Source organism: Equus asinus, unplaced genomic scaffold (assembly GCF_041296235.1).
Source record: "Equus asinus isolate D_3611 breed Donkey unplaced genomic scaffold, EquAss-T2T_v2 contig_306, whole genome shotgun sequence".
Lineage (NCBI taxonomy): Eukaryota > Metazoa > Chordata > Mammalia > Perissodactyla > Equidae > Equus > Equus asinus.
Genome location: NW_027224968.1, coordinates 25,585 through 36,042, shown reverse-complemented (window position 1 = coordinate 36,042; position 10,458 = coordinate 25,585). Strand labels below are relative to the sequence as shown.

The 10,458-nt window shown below is 38.1% G+C and overlaps 1 pseudogene; it reads left to right on the top strand.

Annotated features, from left to right (window-relative positions):
• The first annotated feature begins 3,373 nt into the window (after positions 1–3,373).
• Positions 3,374–3,745, top strand: LOC139043613 (HIG1 domain family member 2A pseudogene; annotated as a pseudogene).
• Positions 3,746–10,458: the final 6,713 nt, after the last annotated feature.

Sequence of the window (10,458 nt, the reverse complement as noted above, 5' to 3'; positions counted from 1 at the left end):
TCTTTTATCCAACTAGTGTCAAGGACACTCTGTAATGTCATGCATGCTGCTGAAAACAAACCCCCCAAATCTCAATACATCTCCCTCTCTGTATTTATATATATATATATATTTCTGTTTATATATATCTATCTTTCTATCTCACATTTCATCAGAGGTTTCATCAGCGGTTTCTGTTGTCAATTTACTCAGGACAGTGTGAAAGGATTAAAAACACACATAGTAAGGTACCACGTGACTTCCAGACTTACTTTTTTGGTTCAAATTAGTTACAATTACTCTTGACCTCATTAACTGGTTTACTCAGAAAATTCACATGTAATCAGTTATCTGGAATGCAATATCTCCTTTTCCCTAGATATAATGCTATATATGTTTGTAACAAATATTTTAGACCTACCAAAAAAGTTAATGATTCGAGATTTAAGTACAGTTCTTTACTACTGAACTTGACCCATGGTGTAACAGCCTTTTGTGGTGGAAGTTATTTCAAAATCGACTTCAATTTGCAGGTGTGCTTCTGTCTTCCGCTACCTAATTTCCTGCTTCTCAAGTCCCTCCTTCACCCTTGACTGTCCTCGATCATGGCTGTCTTTCCTGGCCCTCAGATAGGGTCAAGTCACTGCAGGCCAGAGTCAGGGACTCCCTCTATACTAGGGTGGGTTTGGGTCTGGGACACCAGCCTCACACGGCAGCAGAACTCTGGAGGATGGGGGACAGATCCCAGTCTATTAGCTCCCATCTTCTCTGCTAAGGCCTCCTCTGGCTCCCTGTCCACTGCTAACTCCTCCTTGCTCCAAATAAGTTTCTCTCCTTCCTTGCCATCTCTAGTAGAATTTCATGCACAGTAATCAAGGGTGACAAATTCTAGGATTAAAAAGACTTCCCTTATGACCTGTGCATCTTTTCTATCTCAATTTCAAGACAAAGAATATTACACGTTGAAGCTTACCATGAGAGGGCTTTAAAAATATATGAAGGGAACTCTGTATTCCCAGGTGCTCCTGAGAGTGAACATCCCAAACATCAATTTCTCTGAATGTGTGTGTGTGTGTGTGTGTGTGTGTGTGTGTGTACACATATACGGACACATATATACGGATTTATTCGTCATAGCTCACTTGGCATCGTAGAAGGTTTCAGAAGATACTGTGGTCAGTTCACTCGGTGCAGGGCTAAAGGATTAAAAACACACATAGTAAGGCACCACACGACTTCTAGACTTACTTTTTTAGTTCAAATTAGCTACAATTACTCTTGATTTTATCAACCGGTTGACTCTTAGAAAATTCACATGTAAATCAGTTGTTTGGAATCCAATATCTCCTTTTCCCTGGAAATGATACTATATATGTTTGTAATGAATATTTTAGACCCACCAAAAAAGTTAATGACTCAAGATTTAAGTACAGTTCTTTACTACTGAACTTGACCCATGGTGTAACAGCCTTTTGTGGTGGAATTTATTTCAAAATTGACTTCAATTTGCATGTGTGCATCCCTCTTCCCCTACCTAATTTCCTGCTTCTCAAGTCCCTCCTTCACACCTGACTGTCCTCGATCATGGCTGTCTTTCCTGGCCCTCAGATAGGGTCAAGTCACTGCAGGGCAGAGTCAGGGACTCCCTCTATACTAGGGTGGGTTTGGGTCTGAGACACCAGCCTCACACGGCAGCAGAACTCTGGAGGATGGGGGACAGATCCCAGTCTATTAGCTCCCATCTTCTCTGCTAAGGCCTCCTCTGGCTCCCTGTCCACTGCTAACTCCTCCTTGCTCCAAATAAGTTTCTCTCCTTCCTTGCCATCTCTAGTAGAATTTCATACACAGTAATCAAGGGTGACAAATTCTAGGATTAAAAAGACTTCCCTTATGACCTGTGCATCTTTTCTATCTCAATTTCAAGACAAAGAATATTACACGTTGAAGCTTACCATGAGAGGGCTTTAAAAATATATGAAGGGAACTCTGTATTCCCAGGTGTTCCTGAGAGTGAACATCCCAAACATCAATTTCTCTGAATGTGTGTGTGTGTGTGTGTGTGTCTACACATATACGGACACATATATACAGATTTATTCGTCATAGCTCACTTGGCATCGTAGAAGCTGTCAGAAGATACTGTGCTCAGTTCACTTGGTGCAGGGCTAAAGGATTAAAAACACACATAGTAAGGCACCACACGACTTCTAGACTTACTTTTTTAGTTCAAATTAGCTACAATTACTCTTGATTTTATCAACCGGTTGACTCTTAGAAAATTCACATGTAAATCAGTTGTTTGGAATCCAATATCTCCTTTTCCCTGGAAATGATACTATATATGTTTGTAATGAATATTTTAGACCTACCAAAAAAGTTAATGACTCAAGATTTAAGTACAGTTCTTTACTACTGAACTTGACCCATGGTGTAACAACCTTTTGTGGTGGAATTTATTTCAAAATCAACTTCAATTCTCAGCTGTGCATCCCTCTTCTCCTACCTAATTTCCTACCTCTCAAGTTCTTCCTTCACCTTTACTTTCACCTAACATGGTTGTTTTTCCTGGCCCTCAGAAAGGGTTAAGTGACTGCAGGCCTGAGTTGGGGACTCCCTCTATTGGGTGGTGGGTTTGGGTCTAGGACACCAGCCTCACATGGCAGCAGAACTCTGGAGGGTGAGGGACAGATCCCACTCTATTAGCTCCTTTCTTTGTGATGAGGGCTCCTCTGCTCTTTGTCCACTGCTACCTCCACCTTGACTTAAATTGGATTCTGTCCCCCTTTCACTCAATCTATAGAGTCTCAAAGGCAGAATGCTCCTATTTGGAGCATTCTGAAATTTTTCTAAGACTTTTGGGTGGTAGTTACTAAGAGGAAGAAGCATTCCTCTTATGACCTGTTCCTTTTTTATCCAACCAAATCCAATAAGATAAAAAGTTACCTAAAGGTGCTATGGTAAGAAGATTTAGAAACAGTGTCAAAGACACTGTACTGTCAAGGATACTCCTAAGAATGAATTTGGAAATTTATCTCTCTTTCTTTCATTGTATTTATGTTTGTGTATGTGTGTTTGTATGTCTGTGTTGATATAACTATATAAATACACATGTGTATATATAAAAAGATATATATTTATTTTTATTTATTCATTTATATCTCAAATTTCATGGGTGGCCCCCTCATAGCTTTTTGATGTTAATTCATTCAGAGCAGTGTTAAAGGACTAAAAAGTTACCTATTCAGATACCACATTTTAATTTTAGACTTGTTTGTTTTAATTCAAATAGCTGTAATTACTTTACAGCTTATGAACTGGTTGATCTTTACAAATTCACATATAGAGGAGATGGAGTTCAGCATCCCTGTTTTCTCATACTGCTGTTGCCTGGGACATGGGGGTTCCCAGCCTTATGACTTCAGAGGCACCCTTTGAACTGTCGCAGCATCTAGTCGTTGAGGGCTTTAGCCTCAGTGTCTACAGCACTCCAGAAAGCTTCAAGGAAAAGTTCCTTCTCAAGACCTGCAAGAACCCAATGGTACCCATAGGCTGCCTGGGCACGCTGGCTGCCCTCACCCATGACCTCTACTGCTTCCCTAGGGATCAGAGCCAGTGCTGCCAGCTCATGATATACAACCAGATTGCCACCCAGGGCTTCTCGCTCACAGCCACCTTGCTGGATCCAGCTTCATCAGCTATGAAGTCTCTGCCCAAGCCTGGCTTGGTCTTGAAAGCTCCGTGGAGATTATTCCCAGCCTGGGAGTAACCACTGGTCCTGCCACAGGATTTATTCCCTCATCTGCCCTGACCAGTCCCTGTGTCAATGGAGGAGCAAGTGGCCAATTGTGTAATCGACAGATTTTTTTTCAGGAATCTCAGATTCTGTTCACTTCGGGTGTCGCATACTTCTACTTGTGCCACACCCTCTTCACCCCCTACTTAATAAACTCTGATCCACTTGTAAAAAAAAATTCATGTATATATAACTAAATCTAGTATGTTAGTTTTTATTAGAAATGAGGCTTTATATAAGGTAGTAATGAAAATTTTAGCCTGTAAATAATTAATGCATCAAGATACAAGCAAAGTTCTTTACAATTACCCTAATCCTAGTGTGTAACAGCCTTTTGTGGTAGAATTTATTTCAAATTCCACTTCAGTTTGTAGGTACCCATCCCTCTTCTCACGTTTAATTCCCAATTCTTAAGCCCCTCCATCACTTTCTTGCTTTCACCATCATAGATATCTTTTCTGACCCTCAGGGTCAAGCAACTGCAGGCTAAGGTAGGGGCGGGGGGCTCCTTCCAATATGACAGTGAGTATGGGCACTAGCCTCACACCGTGGCAAAACTCTGGAGGGTCATTGACACATCCAGGCTCTATTAGCTCCATCCTTTTCTGTTGAGGGCTCCACTGTTCTCTGTCCACTGCTACCTTGTCTCCTTGCTCCAAATGAGATTCTGTGCTCTCTTGGTCCACTCTAGTAGAGTCTCACATGTGGGCAATCTGATAGTTTCTTAAGAGTTTTGGCTGCTACTAATTAAGGGTGACAAAACACACTTAGGGGAAGAAGCATCCCTTTTATAACTTGTTCCTTTTTTATCCAAATGGGTCCAAAAAGGTAAAGAGTTACCTACAGATGCTACCGTGAGATGACTCCAAAAGAGTGTCAAAGACACTCTGTATTGTTATCCACTGACACCCTGCTATCATTCTCCTTGTTTCCAAATAGAAATCTCTCTTCACTTTGTGTGTGTATCTTTACAGATATATCTATAATCTCACCTTTTGCTGGAGACTTCCTCAGTGGTTACTGATGTCAATTTATTCCAATCAGAACTAAAGGATTAAAATGTACATGATCAAACACTGTGTGACTTCATAGACTCACTTTTCTCATTCAAATTAGCTACAATTTCTCTATAACTTACAAAATGGTTGAACCCTGTAAGTTCACATGTAATTTGGTTATTTGGAAAATATTTCATCTTTCCCTAGAATTGAGGCTTCATATGATGGTAATAAAATTCTTGGGCCTGTAAAAGAATCCTTAATGGATCAAGATTTAAAAACATTTCTTTACTACTAAACTTAACCCCAATGTGTAATTGCCTTTTGTGATTACATTTACTTCAAATTCAGCTATAGTTTGTAGGTAGGAATCCCTCTTATCCCATCTAATTTTCTGATTTCAATTCCCTCCACCACCTCCTTACTCTTCATGTTTCATGGATGTCTTTCCTTCTCCTCAGATAGGGTTAAGTAACTGTCTGCCTGAGGCAGGGGCTACCTTCAGTATGATGGTTGGTTTGGGTTTGGGATACCAGCCTCCCATTGTGGCAGAGCTCTGGAGGGTAAGGGACAGATCTCAAGTCTATTATCTCTTTTAGTTTCTGCTGAGGGCTCCTCTGCTCCCTGTCCACCGCTACTACCTTTGTGCTTCCAAATAGTGTTTTCTCCCTTGACCCACACTAGCAGAAAGTTATACACAGGTACTCTAATAGTTCCCTAAGGATTTTGACTAGTAATCCCTAAAGTTCACGAACACACAAATAGTAAGTGTTCTCTCTCTTTTGACCTGGTCCTTCTTGATCCAAAAAAGAAAAAAGTTATATATAGAAGCTGACAGGCTATCACGGACATTCTGTATTGTCACCAATGCTCCCAAATGGTTTTCCCACTCAGATGACAGAAAATCAACTCACCTATTGTTGATGTTCTGGCGAGAGGACTCTGAAAAGGCTACTAAAGCATTCTTATTTCTGTCAAAGAACAAAAAGAATATGCAAAAAATAAAGCCAGACAATGAGGAAGGAAATAATACCAGGAAATGATTCCTTTTTTCAAGAGGAAATCATTCCTCTTTCCTGACAGGAATTTCAGGCACAAAAAGTCACACATGACAAATTTGAAGGAATGTGACAGGAACTGAAGGGGTTACCACAGTGGCACCTGTAAGCAAGCCTCTTGGGGGAGGGGCTGTGTGTGCATGTGCATGTGTGTGTGTGCCTATGTGTATTTATTGGAAACAGAAGGAAGCAAGCAAGGGAGAAGCAGCAATCATGATTAAATGTTCTTCCTTCCTTCCTTCCCATTTTCTCTACCATTCTGGTCATCATTGAATAAATTTGGGAAGAGGGAGACACAGAGAGAAAGAGAGAGACACAAGAGTGTAGGAATGAGGTGGTGGATCCAGGTAAGTTGATGAGATGATACAAAGACAATGGAAAGAAAATGCCAGAACAATGAGAATTTCAATGGCAAGGGCTAATCCCTGGTTGCCATTTGGTAGGGCAGAAACAAGTAGCTAGATTAGGATCTGCCTAAATTACGTTTTCAAGATTTTATGAATTGGAAGTAGAGCACATGATCTGAATGATTTTTCGTCTTGCACATTTTTTTAAGTAGACTTTTTTTAAAAATAAGTTTAGGTTTACAGAAAAATTAAGCAGAAAGTACAGAGAGTTTCCATATACCCCCCTTCTCCCTCACAGCTTCTCCTATCACTAATATCTTGCATTCATCTGGTATATTTGTTATAACTGATGAATCAGTATTTACACATTATTGTTAACTAACATCCATAGTTGACATTGGTGTTCATTCTTCGTGTTGAACAAGTCTATTGGTTTTTCCAAATGCATAATGTCATGTATCCATCATAACAGCATCATACTGAATAACTGTACTGCCCTAAAAATCCCCTGTACTCTACATATTCATCCCTTTGCCCCCCACTCCAATTCCTAGAAACCACTGATCTTTTCACTGTCTCTATAGTTTTACCTTTTCCACAGTGTCATATAGTTGGAATCATAAAGTATATCGCCTTAGCAGACTGCCTCCTTTCACTTAGTACTTATGCAAGGATTTAAGGTTCCTCTATTTCCTTTTGTGGCTTGATAGATTCTTTTACTTTTTTTAAATTGCTTGCTGAATAATTTTCCATTGTATATAGGCATTACAGGTTATCTATTCTTCTGTGATGTCTTTGTTGCTTCCGATTTTTGGCAATTATGAATAAAGCTGCTATCAAATTTGGGTGGAGGTTTTTGTGTAGGTATAACTTTTCAACTCATTTCGGGGTTGAAACTCATTAGGAGCACAATTGCTGAATCATCTGATAAGACTATGTTTTGCTTTGTAAGAAATTGCCAAAATGTCTTCCAAAGTGGCTATACTATTTTGCATTTTCACCAACAGTGAATGAGAATTCCTGTTGCTCCTTATCCTTGACAGCATTTGGTGTTTTCAATATTCAGATCTTGACCATTCTAATAGGTGGATAGTAGTATCTTCTTGTTGTCTTAATTTGCAATTCCTGAGTGACATATGATGTTGAGCATCTTCTCATAAGCTTATTTGGCATTTGTATATCTTCTTTGGTGAGGTATCTGTTCAGATCTTTTGTCCATTTTTTGAGTACTTTTGTTTTCTGATTGTTGATTTTTAAGAGTTCTTTGTATACCTTCAATAAAAGCCCTTTACCAGATACATCTTTTGCAAATAATTTCTTCTAGTCTGTGGCTGACTTGTCTTCTCATTCTCTTGATAGTGTCTTTCACAGAGCAGAAGTTTTAAATTTTAATGAAATCCAAGTTGTCTGTATTTTCTTTCATGATTTTATTTTTGGTGTTATATATAAAATCATTGCTGTATCAAAGGCCATCTGTTTTCTTCCTGTGTTATCTTCTAGGAGTTTTATGGTTTTGCATTTTATATTTACGTCCGTGATCCATTTTGAGTTAAGTTTTGTTAAGTGTGTAAGGTCTGTGCCTAGATTTTTTTTTTTCTTGCACATAGATGTCCAGTTCTTCCAGCAACATTTGTTGAAAAGACCATCCTTTCTCCACTGGATTGAGTGCCTTTGCTCCTTTATCAAAGACAAGATGTCTATATTTGTGTGGGCCTATTTCTGGGCTCTCTATTCTGTTCCTTTGATCTACTTGTATATTCTCTCACCCATACCACTCTACCTTGATTACTGTAGCTTTATAGAAAGACTTAAGTCAGGTATTGTCAGTCCTCTGACTTTGCTATTCTTCTTCAATATTGTGTTGGCTATTCTGGGTCTTTTGCCTTTTCACATAAACTTTAGAATTAGTTTGTCAATATTGAAAAAACGACTTTTCAGGATTTTGATTCAGATTGCACTCAACTACAAGTTGAAGGAATTGACATCTTAACAATATTGAGTCTTCCTATCCATGAACATGGAACATCTTCCCATCTATTTGGATCTTCTTTGATTTCATTAATCAGTTATGTAGTTTTCCTCATATAGATTTTATACATTATTTTGTTAGATTTGTACCTAAGTATTTCAATTTTTTGGTGCTAATGTAAATGGTGGTGTGCTTGTTTCAAATTCCAATTATTCATTGCTGGTATAAAGGAAAGCAATCAACTTTTGTATATTAACCTTGTTCTTGAAACTCTGCTATAATTTCTTATTATTCCAGAAGGTTCTTTGTAAATTATTTTCAATTTTCTACAGAGATAATCATGTCACATGTGAACAAAGACAGTTTTATTTCTTCTGTTCCAATCTGCATACTTTTGTTTCCTTCTTACTGCATTAGTTAGGACTTACAGTATGATGTTGAAAAGGAGTGGTGAAGGGGGATATCCTTGCCTTGTACCTGATCTTATCAAGTTTCTCACCATCAAGTATGATGGTACCTGTGGATTTTTTTTTAACTTACTAATCCCTTTTTAAATTTTTTTATTTTTATTTTATTGAGGTCATAATAGTTTATAACATTGTGAAATTTCAGTTTTACATTTTTCTTTGTCAGTCACCATATATTTGTGACCCTTTGCCCTTTATGTCCATCCCCAAGTTCCTTCCCCTCTGGTAACCACTAATCTGTTTTCTTTGTCCATGTGTTTGTTTATCTTCCACATATGAGTGAAATCATACACTGTTCGTCTTTATCTGTCTGCCTTATTTTGCTTAACATAATACCCTCAAGGTCTATCCGCATTGTTGCAAATGGGATGATTTTGTCTTTTTTTATGGTCGAGTAGTTTTCCATTGTATATATATATACACACACACACACACACACACACATATATATATACAATGTATATATACACATATATATATATATATATAATGTATATATACCACATCTTCTTTATCATCAGTTGACAGGCACTTGGGTTGCTTCCACATTTGGCTATTTTGAATAATGCTGCAATGAACATAGGGGTGCATAAGTCTCTTTGAATTGTTGATTTCAAGTTCTTTGGATAAATACCCAGTAGCAGGATAGCTGGGTCATATGGTATATATATTTTTAATCTTTTGAGAAATCTCCATACTGTTTTCCATAGTGGCTAGACCAGTTTGCATTCCTACCAGCAGTGTATGGGGGTTCCCTTTTCTCCACATTGTCTTCCATTTGTTATTTTTTGTCTTGTTAATTATAGCCATTCTTACAGGTGTAAGGTAATATCTCATTGTAGTTTTGATTTGTATTTCTCTAATGATTAGTGATGTTGAATATCTCTTTATGTGCCTGCTGGCCATCTGTATATCTTCTTTGGAAAAATGTCTGTTTATATCCTCTGCCCATTTTTTGATCAGGTTGTTTGCTTTTTTGTTGTTGACTTGTAGGCGTTATTTATATATTTTGGAGTTAAACCCTTGTCGCATATATGATTTGTAAATATCTTCTCTCAGTTGGTGGGCTGCCCTTTCATTTTGTTCCTGGTTTCCTTTGTCTTGCAGAAGCTCTTTAGTCTGATGAAGTCCCATTTGGTTATTTTTTCTTTTGTTTCCCTTGCCCAAGTAGACTGGTATTCAAAAAGATCCTTCTAAGACTGATGTCAAAGAGTGCACTGCCTATGTTTTCTTCTAGGAGTTTTATGGTTTCACATCTTACCTTCAAGTCTTTAATCCATTTTGAGTTAATTTTTGTGTATGCTGTAAGATAAGGGTCTACTTTCATTCTTTTCATGTGGCTGTCCAGTTTCCCCAACACCATTTATTGAAGAGACTTTCCTTTCTCCATTGTATGTTCTTAGCTCCTCTGTCAAAGATTAGCTGTCCATAGATGTGCGGTTTTATTTCTGGGCTTTCAATTCTGCTCCACTGATCTGTGTGTCTGTTTTTGTACCAGTACCATGCTGTTTTGATTACTATAGCTTTGTAGTATGCTTTGAAGTCAGGGATTGTGATGCCTACAGCTTTGTTCTTTTTTCTCAGGGTTGCTTTAGCTATTCAGGGTCTTTTCTTGCTCATTATGAATTTTGGGACTCTTTGTTCTCTTTTCATGAAGAACATCATTGGGATTCTGATTTGGATTGCACTGAATCTGTAGATTGCGTTAGGTACTGTGGACATTTTAACTATGTTTATTTTTCTAATCCATATGCATGGAATCTCTTTCCACTTCTTTATGACATCATCAATTTCTTCCAATAATGTCTTACAGTTTTCCTTGGTTAAATTTATTCCTACATAATTTA